Below are 23,797 nucleotides of genomic sequence, written 5' to 3'. Positions count from 1 at the left end.
CTGTTGCATGGAGATTTGTTCTCCATCTTTTGACTTTCAGTCCATGAATTTCTTTTTGGGTTAAATGTGTTTCTTGTATGCAGCATATTGTTGGACCTGTTTCTTGATCCATCTGCCAATCTGTTTCTTTTGATTGGTGAGTTGAGACCATTTACATTGATGTTATAACTGATATATGTTGACTTATTCTTGTCATATTATTTTCCAGTTGTTGGCTCTCTTTCTTTTCCCTCTGTTTAATTGCTTGCCTTGCCTAGTGGATTCCTTCTATTGGGGTTCATGGAATTGTACCCTTCATTATCTCTTTCTAGAATAATCTTTAGAATACTTTGGAGGGCTAGTTTGGTGGTCATGAATTTCTTCAGGTGGTCTTTATCATGCAAATATCTTATTTCTCCATCAATTTTGAAAGATAGTTTTGTGAGGTACATCAATCTGAGTTGGAGGTTGTTTTCTTGTAGGGCTTGAAATACTTCACTCCAAGCTGTCCTTGACTTAAGGGTTTGTGTTGAGAAGTCTGTTGTGATTCTGATGGGCTTTCATTTATAGGTGATTTGTTTCTTTCCTGTAACAGCTTTTAATATTCTGTTCTTGTGTTGAATTTCTGGAATCTTGACTATCTAGTCTTGGTGTAGATTTTTTATCATGGCTAATTGGGCTTCTATGTGCCTCACTTATCTGTATGTCAAATTCTTTTTTCATGCTTGGGAAGTTTTCTACCCTTTCTTCTGTGAACAGGTTTGTGGGGGTTTTCTTTCCTTTACACTATCTCCTGATTTTTCATCAATTCCAGTCAATCTTATGTTCTTCTTTGCATCATTTAACAGCTGTTGGATTAATTTTTCATGATCCCTTGCTATTTTTTAAGTCTTTCTTTTCATGAAGACTAACTGCAAAACTGCCTTCTATACCTGATATTCTGTCCTCACATTGGTTGGTACTGCTGCATATACTTTTAATAGCTGAGAAATTATTTCTGATTTTTTTCTAGAGCCTCATTGATTTGCTTTGTTACTTCTGCTGTTATCTTTTCAGAGAGTTCAGGTGGGTTGGCTTTTGAATTGTTCCACCTCTGACCCTTGGGTTTGTCTTGGATGAGCTGCAGATCTGGGATTGCATCTTGCTTCTGTGTTTTCACATTTTCTATTTTTAAAATTTATTTTCTGCACTGATGCTTGTAAATTGCTTATGGTAGATAGCGTTATTACTACTATCTAGAACTCCTTATGAAATGACTACTTTTCAGACATGTTTTCCAGGTGTTACTGGCTTTGGGGTTTTGAGTATGTTGCAAGATGCTACCTCTTCAATTTATTAGGGATGAGAAGTTGCTGCGTTTTTGAGCTAGTCCCTGGTTCTTTGCTACTGGAGTATATTATTGTTTATGATTCTCAGGTAGTCTTGTTCTCGGTATACAAGGAAGAACAACTGATTAGAACAACTATGTCACCTTGGCTAAAGTAGTACAATAAGTAATAACAATAGTATCAAGCACAGCTTAGAAAATGACACATTGTGGTAACTATTAATTTGCCACCTTTAACAATAGGAACAAGATTTATAGTTATGTAACAAAATATAAAACAAACCAGAAAATTATATACAGTACATATCACCTCAATTGACTGATTTTACCCTCTAGGGAGAAAATTATGTCCCTTTTTTATTCATGATGTTGGTAATTTTTGTACCTTTTTTTAAAAAAAATTAGTTTGGGTACAGATTTATCCATTTTTATGATATTTTCATAGAACTAGTTTTGCTATCATTGCCTTTTCTCTGTAGTTTGTCTATTTTCTATTTTACTGATTTCTACTCTCATTTTCATTATTTCCTGCCTTCTGCCTTCTTTTGTTTGCATTTGCTCCTTTCTTACTGGCTTCTTAAGGTGGAAGTTTAAAATATTGACTTTAGACCTTTCTTCTTATTTAAAATAAGTACTTCAATCTGTAAGGTTTCCACGAAGGACTGTGTTAGCTGCATCCCACGTATTTGGTTTAAAATTTTATTCAGTGTAAAATGTTTTGTAATTTCCTTTGTTATTTAGAAGTGTGATGTTTACTTCCAAGTCTTCCTGTTATTGATTTCCAGTTTAACTCCTTTGTGATCAGAGAACATACTCCATTGATTTCAATCTTTTAAATTTGATGGCACTTTGATATGGCCCAATGAATGGTCTGTTTTGATGAACATCCCATGTACAATTGTCTGACAATCACTTTAGTTTTCTTGTCATTAACATTTGTATCTCTTGTAGGTAACAAAATGGCTAAATGTTCATAGCCTAATCCCAGGAACCTGGTAGGGCAAAAGAGACTTTGCAGATACCATTAAAACAAAGGCCCTTACAAAATTGTCCTGGATTGTCTGGGGAGCCAACCTAATCACATGCTTCTTTAAAGCCACAGAAGCACTTCCAACTGTGTTCATAGGAAGATGTGACAACAACAGAATGGTTAGAAGAGCACAAAGTGAGAAGGACCAGCCCCACTCTTGCTTGCTGTAAGGATGGAGGATGGGGCCATGTGTCAAGGGATGTGGGTAGCCTCTGGAAGATGGAAAAGGCAAAGTAACTGATTTCCCTGTGAAGTTTCCAGGAAGGAATGCAGACGTGCTGATGCCTGGATGTTAGCCAAGGGACACTCATGGTGGGTATCTAATGTAAAATAATAAATAAATGTAAAATAATACATTTGTATTGCATAAGCCATTATGCAATTCTGTAATAATTTGTTATGGCAATCATGGAAAACCAATATAATATGTCACATCTTTTCCTACCTTTTTACTTTTAACCTGTGTCTTTAAATTTAAAATGTTTTTCCTGTAGATAACATTTAGTTGGATCTGGCCTTTTTAAAATCCAGCCTGACAATCTGCATTTTAATCAGATTGTTTACATGATTTACAAGGGGTGATTTAACTTTATACAGTTAAAGTTTAAATTAAAAAATTTATTGGAGGGCCGGGGATTTAGCTCAGTGGTTCTGGCACCTGGCTCGCAAGCTGAGGACCCGAGTTCCATCCCTGGTACAAAAAAAAAAAAAAAAAAAAAAAAAAAAAAAAATATATATATATATATATATTGGAGGGCCGGAGATTTAGCTCAGTGGTTCTAGCGCCTGCCTCGCAAGCACAAGGACCCGAGTTCGATCCCTGTACCAATAAATAAATAAATAAATAAAATATTATATTAAAAGACACATAACCATTAATTCTCCTCAAAATACTCCCCCTTGCTTTAAACACACTTATCCTAGCATTCTTGCCATGTTCTGAAGCAGTACTAGAAGTCCTCTTTCATGAGTGTCTTTATGAGGTATGATTAAAACTACAGTGAATGCTTTGCTGAGTGCATTCCAATGGAAAGGGATTACAGTAAATCCTCATCCACCTTGTTCACTAGATTTGGCACTGTGCAACTTCTGGCTCTTCCCTAAAGTCAAAATGAAAGGTAAATGTTTTGAATCAGTTCAAGACATTGAGGTAGATATGATAATGTGACTAAAGATACTCATGAAAGACTTCCAGAACTGCTTTAGAAAGTACAAAACCCATGAGATAAGTGTGTTTGAAGAAAGGAGTATTTCGAGGAAATTAATGGCAATTTAAACATTAACCATATTTTTTTGAGACAGGGTCTCTCAGGATGTAGTCCTGGCTGGTCTTGAACTCACTATGTAGCCCAGTCTGGCCTCGAACACACGGAGATCCTCCTGCCTCAGTCACAAGTCAGTGGCCACTGGGTCCGAAATTACAGGCTGAAAATTATAGGCATGTGCCTGGAATTACATGGGCTGAAATTACAGACATGCACCATCATGCCCAGTTTAACCATATTTTTCTATCACACTTCATACATTTAATTTAATTATCAGTTGGGCCAGGGATTTAGCTCAGTGGTTTTGGCACCTGCTGCGCAAGCGCAAGGACCTGAGTTTGATCCCCAGTACGAAAATAATAATAATAACAATAATAATTATCAATATTGTTGGGTTTAAGTCTATCTTCTTGCTATTTTATTATTTATTTCATATATCTTGTATTCTTTTCTACTCCTTCCTTCCCTCCCTTCTTTCCTCCTTTCCACCTTTCTTTTCTTTTTTCCCTCTTTCCTTTCCTCCTTCTTTTTCTTTTTTCTTTTTCTTTCTTTCCTTCCTTCCTTCCTTCTTTGTTTTTTCTCTTTCTCTCTATTCTTCCTTTTTATTTTTTCTTGCAGAGCTGGGGATCAAATCCAGGGCTTTTCATATGCTAGCAAGTGCTCTGTAACTGAGCTATAACTCAGCCTTCTTCCTGAGTTCTTTCACATTATTATCTTGTATTCATTTCATTTACACTATTGGCTTATTGACATTCCTGTTCATTCAGTGTTGCTTTTGACTTTATTTATTTTTATTGTTTAAATTTTTATTTTTATTAGTACATGTTTTTAGTACCTAAAGATGACACTCATCATGGGGAGCTGGTACATGTACATAACACATCTTAATTCTTTTTACATCCCCTCCTCTTCCTCCCTTCTTTCTCCATTTCTTGATCCCCCTTCCATTTGCAAAAAATCTATCTCCCTATTTCCTATAATCTATCTTGTTTTTTTCTCTTTAATTTCTTTATATTTTGGGTTTCTCGTATAAGAGAAATCACACAATATTTAAGTTTGTGTGTCTGATTTATTTCATTTAAAATTGTGATATCAAGGTGCACCCATTTTCCTACTAAAGACTCAAATTTGTTTGTCTTTATAACAGAGCCGTACTCCATTATGTATAAATACCATGCTTTCTTTATCCATTCATTTGTTGATGGGCATATAGGATGCTTCCATTATTTAGCTATTATGAGTTGTGCTATAAACACGAGTATGCATGTATCACGGTAATATGATGTTGTTAACTCTTCTGAGAAGATAGCCAGAGGGGGAATAGCTGGGTCAAATAGGAATGTAAAACCATGTACAATATAAAAGGGTGGCTTTTTCTCCTGTAGCCTCGTCAGCATTTGTTATTATGTGATTTCTTGATGATAGCCATTCTTTCTGGAGTAAGATGGAATCTCAGTGTTGTTTTAATTTGTGTATCTGTAATGGCCAGATATGTTGAACAGTTTTCATGTATTTATTGGCCATTTGTACTTTTTCTGAGAAGTATCTATTCATTTCAATTGTTTGATTGAGTCTTTTATTTTGAGAGATCTAAACTTTTTTTAGTTCTTTAAATATTCTAGATATTACCCTTTGTCTGAGGAATTGCTGGCAAAATTTTTCCCATTCTGTGGGTTGTCTCTTCACTATGTTCATTGTTTCCTTTGCTGTACAGAAGCTTTTTAAATTTGACATAATCTCATTTTTGATTCTTTATGTTATTTATTGTGCGATTGAGTTCTGTTCACAAAGTCCTTGCCTATGCCTACGTCTTCAAGAGTTTTAACTATTTTATCTTCCAGGAGGTTAAGTGTTTCTGTGTTAATATTTAGGTCTTTGATTCCTTTTTACTTTAGATTAGTACATAGTGAGAGATACGGGTCTAAATTCAATCTCTTGCATCTATATAATTCAGTCTCCCTAGCACCATTTGCTAAGGAGGCTGTCTTTCCTCCGGCATATATTTCTGGCCCCTTTGTCACAGATCAGATAGCTGAGTGTGCTTGGAGTTGTTTCTGCATCCTCTGTTCTGTTCCACTGACCCACATATCTGCTTTTGTGCCAGTACCATGCTGTTTTTATCACTACATCTTTGTAATATAAGTTGAAATCTGAGACGTTAATGCCTCCTGCTTTGCCCTTATTGCCCAGGTTTGCTTTTGCTATTCTGGGTCTCTTCTGAATTTTAGGATTGTTTCTTCTAGTTCTGTGAGGAATGCTGTTGAATTATTGTTGAAAGGTTTTGAGTTATTCCTGCAATTCTGTTATTTTTCTGTTGGTGAATTCTCCCCACCACCACCACCACCTTTCTACTTAACTATTCATCCTATCTGTTGTATTCATTCTGTTATACTTTGTAGCATTGTTGGCTTCAATTTTTCTAAAATATCCTTGAAAAGTTTTCTGGAGTGCTGGTTTGGTGGTCGTAAAATTCTTGAGGTTCTCTTTGTCATGGATAGACCTTATTTCGCTATTAATTTTGAAGGATGGTTTTGGAGGGTCTATTAATCAGGGTTGGAAGTTGCTTTCTTGTAAGGCCTCAAACACTTCACTCCAAGCTCACCTGGACTTTGAGGTTTGTGTTAAGAAATCTGCTGTAATTCTAACAGATTTACATTTACAAGTGATTCATTGCTTTCCTCTAAGAGCTTTTAAGATTCTGTACTTGTGTTAGACTTTTGGGATTCTGACTATGATGTGCCATGAAGAAGTTGTTTATTGATTGTGGCTATTTGGGGTTCTATATGCCTCACTTATCTCTATGTTAAATTCTCTCTCCATGCTTGGAAAGTTTTCTGCTATTATTTCTATAAACAAGTTTTTTATATCATTTGTGCTGTCTTCTGATTTCTCATTAATTCAAATTAATCTTAGATTCATTTTCTTCTCATCTAGGAGCTGTGGGATCCATTTTCCATGTCTTCTTGTCCTTAAGGTATCTCTGGGTATATGGTCACTTACACCAGCCTTATCTTTTAGTTCTGACAGTGTGCTCATATTGGTTACTTCTCTGCCCATGCTTTCAATAGAATTTTTAATCTCCTAGGCTCCTGTTTTGTACCTTTTCATGGACTCCAATTCTTTTCTAAACTAGTCATTCGTGTTTTGCATTGTTTTGTTTAGCTCAGCTGGTTTTTTATTAGTGTCTTCTGTTAGGTCACTGATCATTTTATTAAATCCATTATCTTTTTAGTTGTAACATCTTTGAGGCTGTTGAGCACCTTATTGATTTTTTGTCTCTTCTTTTATCACTTTGTATAATTCAGCTAGTTGGATTTTGATCTCCTCCACATTGAGGCCTCATAGATCAGCTTTTGGGGAGTTGGGAGTTTTTGGAGACATTTTGTTGCTTTATTTTCTCATATTTCTATTGTTCTTTTGTGTGTGTGTGCTGAGGGTTGCAAGTCAGTAATAGTGGGATGACTTTGCTGCTAGTGTGATCCACTCTGAGCCTTTATCCCTGATCCAAGGTCTGACCATATCTCTTAATTTGGGGAGTGGAGAATGCAGTATAGTTGACCCAGCATCTCTATTCCAGAAATGAACCACAGTATTGATGACACAAAGACAAACCAGATATTAGCACATAGTAAAAACCAGTTAATAGCAATAACTATGCCACCCTGCCAGTAGCAACAAAATCAGCAACAGTAAGAGGCAAAGACCAGCTGGATATTGATATACCATAATAACCAATAAAAGCTAGCATTGTACCACCCCTCACAATAGAAAAGATATCTATAATTATAATATAGACACAAAGATAAACCAAATATTGACATACAGTAAATATATATTAAATATAACTGTACCTCCATTGAAAATTGAGACGAATTCAACTACAATACAATAGTCAATTAAATATCTAAAGATTAACAATGCTTAATAGTAATACTTGTAAAGGTGGAGAGGGAGGGAAAAGGGAAAATGAAAGGAAATTTTGAAAAACAAAGAAAAGGAGGATGAGAAGGAAAAAAGAGTGAGATAAAGGATCCTGCTAAGGAGTAAAAGAAAATTTATAGAAAAACCACAAACTCCCCAAAACCCAATTTAAAAAAAGAAACGAGTCAAAAAATTTCCTCTATGTTTCTAAATGAATAGATTCTTTGCAGGGTCTGCAGTATTGGAATACTCCAGATATGGAGGAGGGAAAACGAGTCACTACTAAGACCTATTTTGTTTCTAAACTCATTTTGTGTGTGTGTGTGTATATGTGAATGCTGGATCTTTCCACACCTTTCCTGTTGTGCATAGTTGGTCGGTGGTATCCACTCTAGGGCTGCATTCACTCCAGCCACTCCCAGTTTCCATGTCCCCCCCATGTGCTCCAAGTCACTGCTTTCTCAACCTAGCTTTACAGCCTGTGGGTTTGTAAAATGCTTCCCCTGCTTTTAGACGACCCGCTCTGTCCATATACTCCAGGCTGTGGCAACTGTCTAAACTGAAGCATATCACAGACCACTTTGGCAAATGGGGAAAACAAACAGACCACCAAGCTCTGTGTTGGATGTAGGCAGCAGGGATAGCAGGTTGTCTGCTAGCAACTTCAGACCCAGGGCGCTCTGAAAGCCAAATGTGACTGGCCTGGCTTCTTACCACAGAGGCCTGAACCCCCATGTTTTTTCTGGTATGAGCTTAAACTTCTCAGGGGAGTTTATGTCTAGCACTCACCCTCTCTGTGACTGTCTCTTGTGGCTATCTCCCACCCAGTCACTGTGGTAGGGTGACCTCAGAAACCCTGAAGTGTAGTTGTTCTGTAGCTCAGTCTTAAATAATTAACCTTTTTACAAAATGGCTCCTGATTAAACATTCTCAAATATAGTGGGCACTTTCTTCTTCAACTCTAGCTTGTAAAAGATATCACTTTTGGAGTAAAATCCCATGCTGTTTTTGCAATTTACAATAATCATGGGCTTTTCTTGGGGATAGTGCTGCTGGCCTGGCCCATTGTTTATCCCTGGGGCTGCTGACTCTCTCTCTGGGTTTACCTTGTATTAGTGAGGGCAGGTCCCCCTCCTTGGGTGCTGGGGCTAGCTTTCCAGACTGTTTCATTCTTTGCTCTGCATTGTGCTCTGTTTCTCCAGCTTCTCTGAAGTTTTCAGTTTTCTTGTTAGTTCCCTCCTGATTCCCAGAGATCTACATATTTTTCTTCACCAAGTTGTTTTTCAAATGTCTCAAGTCCAGGTCCTAGAGAGGATATATTTTGATGCCAGTCTTTAGTGCACCATTTTTAATCCCAGGTTTACAATATTTGTTTTTAATTTCTCTCTGTTTACTTTCAGATAATATGCCAGTATTTCACATATAATGTGAAAACCCTACAACAGTCTGTTTCCATTTTGCCTTCCTCTCTATTGTCACAGATTTACTACTGAATGTAAGTCCCAAAATACACTGTCATCATTTTTACCCTAAAAACCTTTAAAGAAATTTAGAAAGTAAAAACATATTTTCCCAAATATATTCCATTTCTCTCATTTTAATTTTTTATAGATTGTAGATTCCATTTGGTATCCTTTTCCTCCCAGGTGAAGAACTTTATTTAACATTTCTTATAGTCAGGTTTGTTGCTGACAAATTCTGTCAGCTTCTCTGTGTTTGAAAACAAGTATTTCCTTTCACTGTTGATGTCCCTTTTTCTTTGTATATTTAATTGTAGGTTGACTTTTATTTTCTCTCAGCATTTACAAATATTGTTCCAATATCTTCTGACTAGCATTTTCTGGCAAGAAGTCTGTGCTCTTTCTTATCTCTATTGTGCTACAAAATAATAAGAAAAATAATATGTATAGAATATAAAATGACAGGGCTGGGGATTTAGCTGAGTGGTGCTGCCACCTGCCTCACAAATACAAGGTCCTGAGTTCCATCCCCAGTACCAAAAAAAAAAAAAAAAAAAAGAATATGAAATGACAAAAAGTTGGAACTAGCAGACCAAATTTTAAAACAGCTATTCTAAATATGTTCAAGGGTTTAAAGAACACAATGAGGAGAGGAATGGGTGATATAAAAAGAACTAAATGAAATTTCCAAGAAAGTTTCACCTCTAGAAATATAATATCTGAAATGAAATTTTTACTGAATGGTATTAACAACAAATATATATATATATTGCAGAATTTTTAAAAGTCAGTAAAATTAAAGAAATAGAAACTATCTAAAGTGGTTAATGTTCCACATGTTGCTGAGTCTCTAATTTTTTTTTCAGTCTTTTTTTTCCCTCTGTGCTTCAGTTTGGGTTGTTCCTACGAGTGCCATTTAGTTGTGGGTTTTTTTCTTCCAATTCTCTGCTTGCTATGTTTTTGTTTTCTCCTAGCTTGTGTCATTTTTTCCCTGTATCTTCACAGATCTCGTAATTTTTTTTATTCCACACTGGACATTCTGAATGTGACCTTGTTGAGTGCCGAATTCTGTTGTTTTCCTTTTAAGTGTTTAACTTAGTTTGCAAAGGCAGTCAGTTTATTTGTGTGTCAACTAGAACCTTCTGAGAGTTGTCTTTAGTTTTTGTAGGGAAGGTCTGTGGTAAGTACTACTCTAGGACCACTTTGCCCTCACTGCCTAGGTGGGACCATTCTGCCATCTTATGGGTTCCCCTTGGGTTCCTTTGATCTGGCTGGTTGGAACACTAATCTCTTCTGTCCTTTGTGGGGCCTGACAATTGTTGAGCTTATGATCCACTAGCCATTATTTACTCAGTTTTGTGGAGTTTCACCCTGTACATGCACAGCTTATTGTTCATTAACACACTCAAGGAGGGGTCTCTGGGGATTTCTGGAGCTCAGTCTTCAGTAACTCCCACTTGTCCGGTACTCTGCCCTCTAAATGGCAGCCATCTCTGCCTCCTCAAACTCTACTCCTTGGGTCCTCAATTCAGAGAGACTTTCAGGCTCTACCACAGTGCTCTCCTTGGTCTGCAGTCTTGAAGGCTTCTCCAGGCAGAAAGCCAAGGTGATTGGAGGACTCACCTACTTTGTTTCCTTTTTCTCTGGAATCATAGTTCTTTACTACTAGTCTGAACGTTGGTTTTTAAATACATGTGTTTACTGGAATATAACAGTTTTCTTACTAATCCAAATTTTTTGGCTTCTGGCTAATTTTTCATGAACAGAAGCCCAAATCTACATACTTTCCAAGCTCTCCAGTGATTCTGATGCCCCTAGATTTGGAGAACTCCTATCTAGAGAGCAATGAAAGTAACACCAACATTCATGCCGTGCACATAGGGATTCATGAATGCTAGTCAAGTGCTCTACCACTGAGCCCAGGCCACAAAATAAATGAGGCCTAAGGAAGTTGTGGCTTTCCCAGGCCAAGAGAGCTAGTAGGCAGGGCTGCTGGAGCTGAATCTATAGGCTTCAGATCCCAATGGGATACCTCATCCCTGTCCACCATGAGAATTGAAGAGCAGCCTCTAGAGTGAGCCAGGTGGGGAATGCTGACCTCCCAGTATATTGGTTGGTTCTCCCTGTTTCTGCCACCATGTTTTAGTCTCTCTTCCAGTAGTATATCCCACATCTCCCTACTGAATAGTAGTTCTAACCAAATTGGACCACTTATATCTTTCCACATCCGACAACACTTTATGTTTTTCCAGTATTTTCCACTCTGTTTAAAGTATTCTTCATACTGACTCTCTGCATATCTAAATCCTATCCCATCAAGGCTCGGTCTCAACACTGCCTATGCCATGAGTAGCTTTCATTTTTCTCTTTTTTCTTTTGATTCTTCTAGCTCCCTATCTGTAGTCCTCTCTGGTATTTACCACTCTCTTTGTGCTATAGTTATTTGTGTAGTTGCCTTCTCCTACTAGATGGTAAACTCTTTGAGGGAAAGAATTAGTGCCTTATAACCCTGGGCACCCACTGAATACTTCACTCTGCATAAGAGGGTCTTGGGCACAAGAGCTGTTCAAATAATGTGTTCAGTGAAAGCATAAGGTAATGGGTGGGAGAGAGAAGAGAGAAAACTTTGGGCAATTGTGCTTAGTTGTGGGGGAAAATGCAGCCATAGAAAATTGTACTTCATCCCTACAAGCTGGGATGCCTCTTAAAATGAGAGACAAGGGAAGGGCTGGGGTGCAGCTCAGAAGCAGAGTCCTTGCCTAGCATCCACAAGGCCCTGGGTTCCATTCCAAGCACTATAATAAACAAATAAATATAATGAAATAAAATGATGTGGTAAAATATTTGGTTAAACTGTGTGCACATGCATGTATGTATATGTTTGTGTGTGTTTTATATACATGTCTCTATCATATATAGCTGTACATATGTATTATATAACATAATTTTATACATGTATATCTAATTGGCAGTAAAATGCTTCAAAATTAAGATTGTATAACAAAATCATTTGTAAGCTTCCTCTTATCTATGAAGTATAAATTTTAAAAAATCATAGTTCTAGGGTAATTTGTTGGAGCAGAAGGGATATTGAGGAGGCCTTTGATGCCCAAAGCTCCTTGCAGGAACAGCAAGACATTAGGTTTTTCTGGTCCAGGCTCCTAATTCCGCACCTCTCCTCTCCCCTTCCTGTGTGGCCTGTCCTGCCCAGAAGCTGTCTCACCCCAGAAGGGATGTTCCCACTTCAGCACAGAAGGCCACTGTTTCCCATCTGGCTATGCTTAGACAGCTGTCTAGGTGGCCAGGTGGGGCTGAAGAAGTGACAGTGGCCGCATCTGCTCCTGCTCAAAAGATTCCGAGGATTCTGGATGACTAGAGAGGTGTTCGGGAGTCCTTTCTTCCAGCACTTTGTCCCTGGGCAGAACAGCACTAACCCTCATGCCACCCCAGCACACTGTGAGACCTTCTGGATCACATGTGCTTCTTCTGTATTCTTCATCAGGCTTGAAATAGAGCAGACTGTCGGCCTGCAGGGAAATAAACCAAAGATGACCTCTCCTTGTGACCTTTTGGATCTGCCTTGTGACCTTTGGATCATGGGTGTTTGACTTACTGGTGTGTAATAATAGAGATGATTATCGTAGCCAGCAGTTGTATTTCGCTTTAGGGTTTAAATGTCTCTGATTTTTGGTTATCCTCTCGGGTGTCCAGGATAATAACTGAATCCACATCATGGGTTGTTATAAGGATAAACAATGCATACGAACTGTAATTATGTATATTCATTTTATTTTATTTAGTGCTGGGGATTTAACCCAAGGAACAGTGAGCTATGCCCCCAATACTTCTTTTATTTTATTTTGAGACAAGGTGTCACTAAGTTGACCAGGCTGGCTTCAAACTTGTGATCCTCCTGAGTATCTGGGAATACAGGTGTACACATCAGTCAGCTTATTTGATTCTTATTAAGGGGTAAGCAAGGCACATACTGTTACAGGTCCTGTTTTGCTGATGTGGCAAATGAAGCTCATAGGGGTGAGTGGCTTTCTTTTTATTCATTTTGTATTAGCACACGTTTGTGGTACATTATGTTTACAGTCCTTGTGTGGAGTTGGTAGGTGTACATAACTCATCTTCATTCCTTTTTCATTCCCTTTCTCTCCCCTCTCTCCATCTCTTGGAAACTTTCCCCTTGTAGAAAGACCTACCTCCCTCTTCCTATTCTCTAGCTTTTATTTTGCTCTTTATCTATACTTTGGGTTTTTCTATAAGAGAAACCATATATTTGAGCTTGCATGTCTGATTTATTTCACTTAACATTATGGTCTCCAGGTAAGTCCGTTTTCCTACGAATGACTCAAGTTTGCCTTTCTTTATGGCAGAGGAGTATTCCATTGTGTGGAAAACCATATTTTCTTTATCCATTAATCTATTGATGGACATGAAGGCTGCTTCCAAGATCTAGCTGTTATGAATTGCACTGCTATAACTATGGTGATTCATGTATCATTATAATATGATGCCTTTGACCACCTAGAGCAGGAATAGCTGAGTCAAATGGAATTTCTAGTTTCAGTTTTTTGAGCAATCTCCATACTAATTTCCAAAGTGGTTGTACATTTCCACCAACAGTACAGAAGGAATTCTTTTCCCCTACAGTCTTACCAGCATATGATATCGTTTGATTTGTTGATGATGACCATTCTTTCTGGGGTAGGGTAGAATCTCAGTGTTGTTTTAATTTGCATTTCTCTAATGGTCAGCCATGTTGAGCATTTTTCAGGTATTTATTGGCCATTTGTACTTCTTCTAAAAAGTGCCTATTCATTTCAGATGCCCATTTTTTGATTGAGTCTTTTATTTTGGGTGGTCTAATTTTTTGACTTCTTTATATATTCTATATATTAGTCCTATATCTGAGGAATATCTGACAAGATTTTTTTGCCTTTCTGTAGGTTGTCTTTTCACTATGTTGTTTGTTTCTTTTGCTGTGCAGAAGCTTTTTACTTTGATATGATCCCTCTTGTTGATTCTTTTTTTTTTTTTTTTTGGTACTGGGGATTGAACTCGGGTCCTTGTGCTTGCGCAGCAGGCAGCAAAACCACTGAGCTAAGTCCCCGGCCCTCTCTCCTGTTGATTCTTGATTCTATTTCTTGTGCAACTGAGGTTCTGTTCAGAAAGTCCTTACCTATGCCTACGACTTCAAGAGTTTTACCTATTTTGTCTTCCACCAGGTTAAGTATTTCTGTTTTCACATTTAGTTCTTTGATCCATTTTGATTTTAGTTTAGCTCATGGTGAGAGATATCAATCTCCTGCATGTGTATAGCCAGTTTTCTCAGCACCATTTATTAAAGACTCTCTATTTCCTCCACTGTATGTTTTTGGCCCCTTGTCAAAGATCAAATACAGTAGTTGAATGTATTTGAGGTTGCTTCTGTATCCTCTCTTCTGTTCCATTGATACTCATGTCTCTTTTTGTGTCAGTACAATGCTGTTTTTATCACTGTAACTTTCCAGTATAACTTCAAGTCCTGGATTGTGATCCCCCTTGGTTTGCTCTTTTTAACCAGGACTGCTTTTTCTGGGTCTCTTCTGGAACCGTATGACTTTTAGGATTGCTTTATCCAGTTCTGTGAAGAATCCTGTTGGAATTTTTATTGGGATTATATTAAATCCATATATCAATTTTGGAAGTATGGCTATCTTGACTGTATTTGTTCTGCCTATAGAGGAACAGGGCATATCTTTCCATTTTCTGATGTCCTTTTCAATTTCCTTTTTTGTAATGCTGTAGTTTTCATTGTAGAGGACTTGTACTTTCTTAGTTAATTCCTAAGTATTTGATTTTTTGGGGTGCTATTGTGGATGATATTTTTTCCTAATTACTTTTTCAGTGGGTTCATTTTTAGTGTATAGGAATGTTACTGATTTTGTGTTTTTTATCCTGCTACATTACTGAATTTGGTTATTTATTCTAAGAGCCTTTTAATGGATTTTTAGGGTCTTCTATGTAGAGGATCATGTCATCGGCAAATAATGATAATTTAACTTCTTCCTGTCCTATCCATATCTCTTTTATTTCTTTTTCTTGCTAATGTTTCGAGTACTGTGTTGAATGGAAGTGGTAATAGTGGGCATCCTTGTCTTGTTCCTAATTTTGGAGGAAAAGCTTTTAGTTTTTCCCCATTTAATATGATGTTGGCAGTAGGTTGATCATAAATGGCTTTTATCAAATTGAGATAAGGCCTTTCTATATGTATTTCTTCAGTGTTTTTATCATGGAAGGACACTGGATTTTGTCAAAGACTTTTTCTGCCTCTATTGAGATGATCGTGTGATTTTTGTCCTTGCTTCTGTTTATGTAATGTATTACATTTATTGACTGCATAGGTTGAATCATCTTTTCATCTCTGGGATGATGTATGATCTTTTTGATGATTCATTGCTTTCAATTTCCCATTATGAGTGACTTTTTTGAAGTTACACAGCCAGTAAAGGTGGAACTATGACTGGAAACCAAGTATTTTATCCTAAGCCCCTATGCCCTTTTATCTGCATAGTACATTAGGACATCTGATGTGGAGAATGTTTGGACCTTGAATGTTCCCCCAAAGCCCATGTATTGAAGTCTCTGTCCACAACTGGTGGCTTTATTGGGAAGTGGTGAACCCTTTAGGAGCTGGAGCCTGGAGGGAAGAAGCTCAGTCCCTGGAGGTCTGCCCTTGACTGGGGTATTGGCACCCTGATCCCTTCTCTTTCTCTGCGCTTTCTGGCAGCCATGAGTTGAGCAGCCTCCTCCACCTCATGCTCTTGCCATCATGAGCTGCCTCACCACAGGCCCAAAACAACCAACCAACCGTGGACTGAAACCTCTGAAACTGAACCCAAACAAACCTTTCTTCTTTGTCATCTGATTGTCTCAGGTACTCATTACAGTTCTTGAAAGCTACTGGCACAGAGACCATGGAGATGGGTGACAATGACTCTAAAATTGTGTATGTGACCACATGAGGTCAAACTGCTGAACTTCTTAGAGTAATGTCTGACCCAGGGCATACACCTGGGAAGGTCCTGGTCATGTCTCACATGGGGCATGTGACCAGGGACAGTGGAGGGATGATGTCATACAACATACAAAGGACTATATAGTATTTTTACTAATGCCAGTTTACAGAGAAAGGAACAGAGGTACACAGACATAAAGGAACTTGTCTGAAGCTAGTAAACAGCAGGGCCAGAAACCCTATTTAGACCAGATACCCATAGTTCTCAGCTGGAACTTTTCTCAAGTACAGCCCAGGGGCCAAGGTTTCCCAGTCTCATGTAACCAGTGTCAGTGGAGGGACATAACTTGCAGCATGGGCCTCAGAGAGAGCCTCTGACGCTCACCATGCTGCAACCATGCTGTGGACCAGAGAAGCCCTCTTGGGGGGTTGGCCAGTCCTGCCTGGGTCTAGGCCCCCTGCACACACTAGGCTCTGTGTCTTCAGCAGGACCCACCACCCTCCTCCACCACAGGGTATCAGTTCCTTAGGGCTTGTGTGGATTTAGTAGTGGAACAGAATTATGGGAAATAATTGGATTTTGGAAAAAGCAGATGTGGGTTTGAACTCTTGCTCTGTGCCTTCCCAGCAGTGTGACCTTGGAAAAGTTTTTCAGCTTCTGTGAATCCCAGTCTTCTCTCCTGTAAAATTGGTATCATGGGGTTGCTGTAGGTACCATAGTAGATGAGTAATAGTCCTTCATGTTTCATAAGAGCAGTGAAGATTTCCTTGGTGTCAAAGCCCGAGTTTATGCCCTGGTCATGGCACCTGGGCGGTACCTTTCTTCCTCTCTGAGCGTCCCTACCCTCATCTGGGAAATGGGTCAGTGTTGGTACCTCCAAGCTCACATCTGGGAATGTTCTGTATGGACAAGAAAGTGGTAAACAAATGGTTTGGGAAGTAAGCCCAGATCCAAACAGAACAGTCAAGCCCAGATGAAGGTGAGAATAGACTGCCCCACTGCATCCCATTCAGGTCCAATAAGTGGCCTGAGTTGAATCTAGAGAAGATTAAAAGCTTCCATTCCAGCCATATAGAACAAGCCAGCAGCCCTACAGTGAGAAGCAGTGTTTTCCTTTCATCCTGGCTAGAAGGGCTGCCCCGTGGTATGACACTGAGCATACCTGATGAAGCTGTGGGTGGAGCTCAGAGAATCCTGGTCGTCACTCTGACCTGACCTTTCTGTCCATGCTAGTTGCATGAGCTGGAACCAAGGCCTGCCCTTCTCTGGGCCTTAGGGGTCCCATGGTGGAGTTGGGTGGAATCACAGGCTTGAGGAGGAGAAGGCAAGAGTGGGGAGCTCGCCTCCTCTAGGACACCCTTCCGCCTGTGATAAGCAGCCTCCACCCCGAACATCCCAGGACAAGCAGGTGCCTGCCTCACAGGGTGATTCTCCAGCTGTAGGATGACAAAACGTCAGAAAGGCTTTTCTTACCTTAGGCTGTGATCAACCTTCCTTTATCTGTCACCCACCAGTTCCAGTTCAGCCCTGAAACCTCATCATAGAAGCCAATCTGTAAATCCCCTCTAGCTGTGCCTTTCCAGGAAGAAAAGAAAAGGGAAGACAGAGGGAGGGAAGAAAGACCCAGATTCCCACTGTCTGAGCTTTCCATCTAGCATCTGTCTCCACACATAAGCTGTGGTTGTCACCTTGACAAGTTGTTTTAAAATATACTCTTCTTCTGATTGCCACCAACGCTTCCTCCACCCCACCCACAGAAATTGCTCTCAGAACGACCCGGGAGGGAGAAAGCAGTCACAGCAACCTACCCCCACCGCCTCTGAAGTCTGAATGGCAAAGGTGAGTAGCATTCAAATCTTATCATTTTTTTTTATAATTCTCTCAGAAGAATCTCTTTATCAAATAAACTCTAATCTGAATCTCAGCTGAATGGATGAATGGATGGATGGACGGGTTGATGGGTGACAAGAGAGATGGCTATGTGAATAAAATGGAAATAGCATGGTTAAGTGAATGTGCTCTAGAATCACACCACAAGGGTTCCAATTCCTGCTCTGTCATTCACTAGGTGTGTGACTGTGAGTAAGTCACTGAACCATTTTGCACATGTTCCCTCTTCTGAAAATGAGCACATGTGGAACTCACCTCATAGGAATATGGGGACTACTGGACAAGCCATATAGTCACAGCATGTAAGCGCCACCTGGAGCAGAGAGCACTCTGTACACGTGTCCTAAACACCTATTGTTATTATCCCTAATGGCTGGATTCCTGAGACTTCGGAGGTTCTGGGAAACCTTGCTTTTAGGCCACTTATTTAGTTCATTTTTTCATTTGACAGCAGAAAATGAGACTCAGAGAAGGGACAGCAGTTGCCTAAAGTCACACAGTAGCATGTGTGGTGAACCCTGATCTTGAGCACAGACACCCTAAGTGTTGGTTTTTGTGATTCTCAGGGAACTTTCTGCATGGGCTGAGCTGCAGCCTAGGAGGCAAGGCCAGGCCGGGGAACTTGAGCACTCCCAGCGGCCAGAGGGGCTGACATGGCGGAGCTACTCTGGCCCACTCCCTCCTGGGGGCGTCACAGAGGTCGTGTGCTAATGAAATGGAGCTCCAGCTCCCTGTGGGAGCAGGGTGGAGATGGATGAAGACAGTGAGCTGTGAAACCTAATTCACACTGAGGCCCCATCTTAGGAGTGCAGGGTACAGTGTGTTATCTTCGGCCTGTGCAAAGTGCAACGAGTAAGTGAACAGGGAGACTGAGCTGCCTCTCCTCCACACCTCACCGCCCCGTCTCCCACGCTGCTCTGAAATGTTAGGGCCTCTCCCCCGGGAGGCAGTGGTGCTCCTCTGAAGTGTCTGTGGGTGTTCCAATGTGGTGGAGGGCCTTGAGCTCCAAGGTGGAGGCGGGAGGCCTTGAGCTTTCCTCCAAACTAAATGAACTGTTGATCTTATGTCATGGGACAACCTTTCGTTCATTTATCTAATGGACTCTGGCAGGGTGTTTGGCAGAGTCTCCATCGTGAGGATGGGACTTGCACAGGGTCTTTTACACGGAATATCCCCACACTGGGTTTAATACTCTACTGTCACTGTCTTGAAATTATTAATAATTTTATCTCCTATACACTAATAATAATTGTTTATGAAATTCCTCATTACTCTGGAAAAATCCTAGATAGAGTATTATCTTATTAGGTTAAGTGAAAAAAAGAATATAAAATTGAATATGAAGAATCATTCAATAGCTCTAATCCTCCCTCTAAAAAAAATCTATGCTGGGCCGGGGATTTAGCTCAGTGGTTCCGCTGCCTGCCTCACAAGTGCAAGGACCCGAGTTCGATCCCCGGTACCAAAAAAAGAAAACAAAAACCCCCAAAACAAAACAAACAAACAAAAAAAATCTATGCTTAGAAAAAAAAGACCAGAAATAAATCCCTTGTCTACCTTTGTATATTCAAAATTTCTTTAATCAGAAAAATGTTGTAAAAGTCTAGCTATTAAAATCATAATGTATTTTAAATTTTTTATAATTTACCTTAATATTTTGATTTGGAGTCAGTCGAAATTCAGTTATAAAAGTTCGTCCAAAGTTGAAAAATAAGCATAGCGGTACACTCTTGTGGGAGGCTGATGCAGGAGGATTCCAAGTTCAAACCTAGCCTGGACAACTCAGGACAACACTATCTCAAAGACATTGAGTTCAGACTGGTACAACTACCAAAAAACTACAGTTCAAAAAAAGCAATTTGACCTTTACAGTTGTGTTTTGTAAATGAAGTCCAGCAGAACAGTAGAGAGTGCACATAACAGAGGCAATGCAAGTAGAAATTGGAGTGACCACCATTCCTGTCACTCACTCACATATGACCTCCTCCATGTCCCACGAGGTTGGGGTTCTGGGGAACCCACACGGGGCAGGAGTTGGGTTAAGTCTGCATGAAGAGTACAAGGTAAGACCATTAACTCCACAGCAGAGTGAGCAGGGACCCTGACAGAACTGTGTGGCCACGCGTCCCATGCAAACCAAAACTTGCAGTGTGCACCAAAAACAGGCAATGGAATCTGAAGAAACATGGTCTTTTCTTTCTGGAAGTACCTCCTTGTGTTAAAGAACACTTATACTGAGGTGAAGAGATAGAAGGAAATCCTGTTGGGAGCAATGTTACATATATCTAGGGAAAAGTTATTTGGTTGACCTGGTTCTCTTGCCTACAGCCCAGCTACAGAATGACTCCGGTTGGCCTCCGGTCACAGCTGAGACTTTGGTGATCCAGTGGTGCTGTGATTCTCCAGGGCAAGAAACATCCTGGGAGAACAAACATCTTCTCAGTTCCTCATTGTTCTTGGACTGTTAACATCTTGTTTACCCAAGATGTATTGAACTCTCTGCAAGCTTTTTGTTACACCTTGTTTATCCCAATGTGAACTATTGAACTCTCTGTAAGTCATTTGTTGCATTTGTTTCTCCAGATGTACTGAATTCTCTGCAAATCATTTGTTACGAGGTAATGAATAAAAGGTGTGGTGGGCTGGGGGCTTTGGTCTTTGCTGCCCAGAGAAAGCAGCACTGATCAGACCCAAAGCTCAGCTTCTTCTCAGTCTCATTTGTCTACCTTTTCTGTAATTCGCTGTGTGCTGTCGTGGCTCGCAGGAGACCAGAACTCACTGCAGAGGTTCTGGTAATGTCCCCTTCCCCTGTTCCATACAAAATCCTTACCAAAGTTACTGTCGTTTCTTGCTGGAGTTAATTCCCCATATTAACCAGCTACTTTTACAGGTATACCTCTTTTTATCGTGCCTCTGTGTTTTTTGCACTTCATGGATATTGTGTTTTTTACAAATTGAAGGTTTGTGGCAAACCTGCATTAAAAGCTCTGTGGGCACCATTTTCCCAACAGATCAGCATTTTTAAGCAGTGTTTTTACATTAAGGTATGTATGTTGCTTTTTAATATAGTGGTGTGTTTGTGTGTGTGTGTGTGCTTTCTGTCATTGTGACAAAATGCCTGGAAGAAAGGGTTTTTTTGCCTCACCATTTCAGTGGTTTCAGTCCATGGTTACTTGGCTTTGTTGTTTTGGGCCTGTGGCAGCATAGTACATCATGATGGGAACACATGGTGGTGTTGTGCCCAGATCGCGAAGTCCCCAAAGACCACCAAGGAGCCGTTTCCGATGTAAACACACGAGGGTCATTTATTCAAGCTCAAGCAGGGGCACTCAACCGTCACCGACGCAGTGGATCAGGATTGAGAGCCCCGAATTCCAAATCGGCAGGGTTTTTATTGTGGCTACCGCAAGGTTTGGGGATGTATGGGCACAAAGGAGACTCAGTGAAGTGGAATTTATGTCAAGGCCACTTTACTGTCTTATATTTAAGATGGAGTCAAACTTTAAAATGGAGTTAGTTAGGTCTCACAGTGGGAACATCATGGAGACGAGAAAGCAAAAAGAGACAGAAAAGGGCTTGGGGTCCCAATATTCTCTTTGAAGGGATGCTTCCGAGGGTTTAACTTTCTCCTAACTTAGTCCTTCCTTCCTCCCTCCCAAATGTCCCATCACCTTCCAATCCTGCCACAGGCTAGGGACCAATATTTCAATACACAGGCCTTTGGGGAATATTTAGGATTCACACTATTGCACACTGAACTACAATATGGTGTAAACACAGCTTTTATAAGCACTGAGAAAACAAAGAATGTGTGTAAGTTGCTCTACTGCCTTGTCATTCCAGTGGTCTGGAGCTGGGCCCATAGCATCTCCAGGTATATCTGAACTGAAGCAATGAGGTGGAGGGAAATGGGAAGAGAGAGTAAGCTACAGCTCCTTCAATTTATTTTTAGCATTGGATGAAAAATAGCAAATAAATGTACCATGGCAAGGGGGGAGAGAGAGAGAGAGAGAGAGAGAGAGAGGACACGGAAGGAAGAAAACAGCTGAATATTTCAGCACTTTTGATACACATTGAGCGGGGGCACTGGATTTTCACTTGCACTGGGCCCTAGGCCTCAGAAGTTATATAGCTGTCTAGGTTGTTAGGTAACCTAGCCATATGATGAACAGAAGAACCTCTTCCTTTTAATTTTTTTTTTTTTTTTGGTACCAGGGATAGCTTGCGAGGCAGGCGGCAGAACCACTGAGCCAAATCCCTGGCGAACCTTTTCATTTATAGAACTTACTAGACTAGAGATAACATTCTTTAGTTGAATAATCCTAGAAATATATATAAGATAATATAAGAAACATATTAATATTATATATAAGATATATATTATAAGATGATTAGTCCTATGGAAGAAAATTACAGGGTTCTCTAAGGAAAATAGTGCTAATACCTAATTTAGTCTCAGGATCAGAAATTTCCCTAAGGAAGGACTATTCAAACTGAAATGTGAAGAATAAGTAGGTGGTAGTGAGGTAAAGAAAAGGCAAGGAGTGTTCCAAATGGAGGGGACAGCACATGCAAAGGCCCTGAGACAGGGGAACACCTGGGATTACAACTAAAAGAAAACCATCTGGCTTGGGCATGGACTAGTCTTACAATTCACATCAAGGAATCAATCTTTATCCTACAAGTCATGGCAAATCATTGAAGATTTAAATAGAAGAGTAATGCAATCAAATCTTTGTTTTTGGAAGGCCTAACACTGATTATTACATGTAGAACAGCCTGAAGGGAACAAGACTATTTAGAACGAAGTCTCTTGTGGTAATCCAGGTGAAAGACGGTGGTGGATTAGGGTATGGTAAGATGGAGAAATTGAGTGGGTTCAAGAGGTAGGTAGGAAAGAAAGTGATAGATTGGAAGAAGAATATCAGAAGTGACCATAGTTGCTGGTCCGCACCAAACACGTCTGTGCCGGAGGTGAGGTGCCAACAGTTGGGGCAGGAATGCGAGGAAGAAGATCAGGAGCTTACCTGTAGGCACAGTGTGGCCCCTTTGACACACCCAACTAGCAGTACCAAGAATGCCATTGGTAGCTGCGTGTGGAAGAGCACACCTGCCAGTTCAGCTACTAAGGAGGCCTAAACAATTTAGTGACACCTTGCCTCAAAATAAAATAAAATTAAATTAAATTAAATTTTAAAAAAAGGATTGGGAAAGTAGCTTAGTGGCAGAGTCCCCTGGGTTCAGTCCCTAGCACCACAAAATAAGTAAGTAACAAGGGGCTGGGGAAGTAGCTCAGTGGTGGAGTGCTTACAGTGGGATGCCCTAAGTTCATCCCCGGTGCTACCAAAAAAAAAAGTCATCGGTGTGTGTGTTCAGGGACTTTTGGATGGAAGAAATAAACTTGCTAATAAAAATTGCAATCATGCAAAAGGCTTAAACAGGCACTTCACAAAACAGATTATCCAAATGGCCAATAAGTACATAAGTCCTCAACTTCATTAGCATTACAGAAATGCAAATTAGAACTACAGAGAGATACCATTTCACACTAGAATGGCTAACACTGCAAAGACTGACAATACTATGTATTGGCCAAGATGCAGAACAGAGATCCGCTGCCTCATCGATGGATGGGTACAACCACTTTGGAAAACAGAAAGGCAGTTTCTTCAAAAGCTAAATGTATACTTATCATAAAACCTAGCCATTGCACTCCTACATATTTACCCAAGAGAAGTAAAAGCATTTGTAGGTCCTGGGGATTTAGCTCAGTGGTGCCTCACCTGCCTTGCAAGTACAAGGTCCTGAGTTCAATCCCTGGTATTGCAAAGGAAAAAAAAAAAAGCATTTGTCCACACAAAACTTGCAAAATTATATCCTTTGGAGATGGATTTATTTTGACTCCCAAACCATTCAAA

General features: G+C 39.9%; 1 long non-coding RNA gene across 2 annotated transcripts in view; it reads left to right on the top strand.

The window, feature by feature from the left end:
- The window catches only part of LOC110346960 (uncharacterized), a 31,968-nt gene extending 11,079 nt beyond the window's left edge, over positions 1-20,889 (top strand). For both annotated transcript variants that reach the window (XR_002391259.2, XR_002391260.2), the window contains 3 exons: positions 2,258-2,648; positions 17,747-17,828; positions 20,208-20,889. This is a non-coding gene — a long non-coding RNA (uncharacterized LOC110346960). The remainder of the gene's footprint in view (positions 1-2,257; positions 2,649-17,746; positions 17,829-20,207) is intronic.
- Positions 20,890-23,797: the final 2,908 nt, after the last annotated feature.

This window comes from Heterocephalus glaber, unplaced genomic scaffold, assembly GCF_053883595.1.
Source record: "Heterocephalus glaber isolate CG9 unplaced genomic scaffold, H.glaber_assembly_v1.0 deba00000281, whole genome shotgun sequence".
NCBI lineage: Eukaryota > Metazoa > Chordata > Mammalia > Rodentia > Bathyergidae > Heterocephalus > Heterocephalus glaber.
This window is presented reverse-complemented; position numbering and strand designations above follow the sequence as displayed.